This window comes from Priapulus caudatus, unplaced genomic scaffold (genome assembly GCF_000485595.1).
Source record: "Priapulus caudatus unplaced genomic scaffold, Priapulus_caudatus-5.0.1 Scaffold423, whole genome shotgun sequence".
NCBI classification, from domain to species: domain Eukaryota; kingdom Metazoa; phylum Priapulida; class Priapulimorpha; order Priapulimorphida; family Priapulidae; genus Priapulus; species Priapulus caudatus.
Genome location: NW_014577484.1, coordinates 138,285 through 142,120, shown reverse-complemented (window position 1 = coordinate 142,120; position 3,836 = coordinate 138,285). Strand labels below are relative to the sequence as shown.

At 35.9% G+C, this 3,836-nt stretch overlaps 1 protein-coding gene across 1 annotated transcript in view; it reads left to right on the top strand.

The window, feature by feature from the left end:
- Window positions 1-3,121, top strand: part of LOC106810250 — a 17,339-nt gene extending 14,218 nt beyond the window's left edge. The window contains exon 4 of the mRNA XM_014813541.1: window positions 1-3,121. This exon is cut by the window's left edge and continues 153 nt beyond it. The gene's annotated coding sequence lies outside the window, so the exon portion shown is untranslated.
- The last annotated feature ends 715 nt before the right edge of the window (window positions 3,122-3,836 follow it).

Sequence of the window (3,836 nt, the reverse complement as noted above, 5' to 3'; positions counted from 1 at the left end):
CTGCGCTGGGCGGATGTGGTGTCACTGGATCAGTCACAGTGTGTCACAGTCTTCGGTGGATTTGTGTGATGTTGTTTCAGTGGTGGCGTCATCGCAGTGTCACACTTTTTAGTTGTACCTCCTGTATTGTCACGAAGTCACTGGTGGGAGCAGCGGTGATGCATATCCCTGTAATGCTACAATTGTCACAATTGCCCCTCAATTTGGCGCACCTATCACGACTGAAAAACAGTGAAATACATCATATATGTGTTTCTGTGATAGCGCAATAACACTTGTGAGAATTAATTAATTCCCCCCTTTTATTCGTGGCGCAATGTTACCTCTTAGGATGCATCCTGTGTTTCCATGTCATATATGTTACCAATCGTGAGGATGCGTTGTATGTCTCTACTTGTAATAGTGTGTCATCTTTGTCACAATATCACGTCTAAGTTGTATATGGTATACGCTGCATATTTCGCAGTAGTTTTTAAAATTTTCCGTCCCCGAAAATAACAACACGCGAATAATTCATACCAAATAATTCATAATTCACTGACCGCGAAATTAACCAAGTCGTGAAACTGTCCGTCAAGTCTGATTTCGCGAAAATATCTGTAAGCGAAAAATATGCATGGCGTATACATGCAGTAGTTCCGTTCCTGCCACTGTTACTATATCACTCGTGTGATATAAACTCTGCAACTATGTAATTAAACTATCAATAGCTGATAATACCTATATTATAGCTAAATATGTATTATTTGCTAATATTACACGTATTGTTAGCTCTTGATACTATAGTATTGTCACCTTTTTACCCGTGAGATGTTTGTACAACCTTCACGTACTGATTTGAATGTCACGCTTGCCATCCACAGAGTGCTCAGACAAGTCATTTTGTTCATGTTACCCGTGAGACACGTATACATTCCCACGTACTGTTTACCAAGTTGCCTGTGCCACGTATGTATACTATCAGGAGTGAATAATAATAGAGTGATTAATGGGATATAATCACGAGTGAATCATAATTATTTCTATTATTATTCACTGCTGATACTATGTCCTTTTTTCACACAATGTTACAACTTCACCTGCGAAATGTATCCAATAGCTATACTCGTAGGTAACATTATTTCCCTGAAACGGGGGAGAGGGGTTACATTTCAGTTGCCTATAGACATAGGAAAGAACCAACCCCCAATCATAGACAAGGTTTCACTGATATGAAGCCTATTCTCATATATTCTCAATATTTTAATAATGACAAGCTTGTCTGGAAAACGACCTGTGTCATATCCTACCATAGCACATTATTAAATTTTTTTTATGAAGATGACAAATAATGAGACATTTTTCATGAAAAACAAATAGAATAATAATATTAATTATTATCATCATTACTATTATGGACCCATTTTAGTAGCACTGTTCTGTAGGTAACCCCCTCTTTCTCTGCACAGGCAATCACGCACACACGTGCACGCACACACACATATATAGAGTATAGTAACGTACAGTGTACAGTTATTGTGATAACGATTGCGCAAGCACTCAACGTTTGTAAATTAGTGGTTTAGTTTGGAACGCGGAAGTTATAGAAAAGCCTTCCATTTTCAAAAAATGCATTTACGTTCGATATTGGTCTAAGATTCGTGCAGTCCCTCGACAAGATTATGTTCACAATGCTATTACTATGTGGTGGCAATTTGTTTACAATGTTATTACCATGTGGTTGCAAGAATTATTTGTCGTAAGATTGGCAGCATATTCAATATATAAGATGCATCGTGGACAGTAGTTAGTTTCAATAATCATGTGATGTGGAAAATTGGTGGCGAGCAGTTTGATGTAAAAAATGAATATTGATGTAAAAAATGGATATCCCTCTATTTTTTTCATATGCTTGTACATGAATGTTGGTATGTTAGTCCGCATACTATTCCATATCCGCAGTGCGACTTTGGTTTGAAGGCCTGCAGCTGTCAGTAATTGAAAAAAAAGCTTGCTAGACTAGAATGATCTGACACAATGCTTGGTCACTTTATAGTTTTCTTTATATTAAAAATTCAGTAGCACTATTTTAAATGTCATATTTGCGTCTATGTTTTTTTCCCATTGGCAGCTTCGTATTAGTCCGATGTTGCAATTGTATCAGTTTTAATTTGCTTGCATATAAAATGTGTGCGTCTACCAGAAACTAAATTTATGTTATGCAGTTATAGAATGCTCATAACATTCAACACTATAAGACTGCCATCATGAATTTCTTCTATCATGTCCTATATTCTACTCCTGCATTTGTAGCGTGGTGACCTGCCAATTTGTGCAAATATATAAAGTCGTATTTAATGTTCGTGAGATTATTGTGTATATTTAGCAAGTTCAGCGTCGGCAGTGGTTTGTTTAGGGATGTTTTCATCAGATGTTCAGTTGGTCGTAGAAAAACACAATGATTCGAAAGAAATTGTCAAATGAAACGCGAGAAAGATGTGCTTCGCTTCAGCTGAACAAGCTTGTGTATGAATGGTAATATAATCTCAAATCAACATCAAAATTGATATATATATTTTCAAAAAATCTCAACTATGCTTATTTGTAAAGCTGACTGTTGAAATACGTTCTTGTAGCTATTAGCTCTTGTCGCTTTCCTGGTCGTTATTGTTTTATTTAAGCAGGAGTAAAATAATCTCAATGAAGTCATCATTGAGATGATTTACTAAAATTGAATCTCTGAAATTACTGAATCAATTTTTTGAAATCATCTCTGAGATCATTTTCACTTGATATCAGTAATGCGACGACATAATTATGACGACTGCTTTAATTAGTTAGTATAGGGCAATCAGTGCAACCATGAACGACTAGTGTCAATTTAATCTGATCTTCTGCTTCATAATCATCCTGTTGTAAAGCAGGATTTCAGACGAAGCAGGAGCTTCTGCTCATTGTCAAGTCTGTAGCTCACATGGTGTACATAGAGAAAATGTTTTTACTCGAAAGAGCTTTGCAGTGCGTTCGACTGAACAGTTTTTACGATATTTTTAGTATCAGGTGCGTAAATTTATGGACCATTTGTAGTTACCTACGTGAGTGTGTTGTGATCTTGAATAAATTCAGATAACGAGCTATGTCATTATGTCTTTCCTAAATTTACTTCAGCCATGACTCATCCTTCTTCTGAATCTAGGTTTGGTTCGAATTAATACGTGCAGTGTACAACTCATGTCATCCTTCCCATATAGATTAAACAATATAGACAATTATAATAAATTCTATAATAAATCATGAAAATGTCATAGAAGATAGATAGGATCTCGTTTATTTTAATTGAGGCGTCACATGGGTAGAGGACAAAGAAGACAGGGATTTTCTCTGTGGCGAAAAACTTTATCGATGAAAATTTAGTATGAAAATGAAATGACACGTAGTTATAATTTGGACAATACCTTGAAATAAAAACGCGCAGTCAGCCACCGTACTATTCTTTCAATACATGCAGACATAAATCTTTAGGGTAATATAAATATTACTATGAATGTAACAAACAATTAGAATGTAGAAGACGCGCACACACGTGTATGTATGCGCACGTATGTGGCGTATATAAAAGTACATCATACAGTACATTATAGACGTGAAAAGCTGTCGTAAAAAAGGGTCGATACATCGATATCGCGTGAGATACGCGCGCACATCACACCATATTAGGAATTATTAGCTATTGATGCTAATTGTGCATGGTGGTATCGTCCAGAGGGACGTGAACTGTTTCAATGATGAAATGATAGTAAAGTTCATTTTAAATGCATAATCTTTGTAAAATATTAATCTTTTCGAATGATATTGCG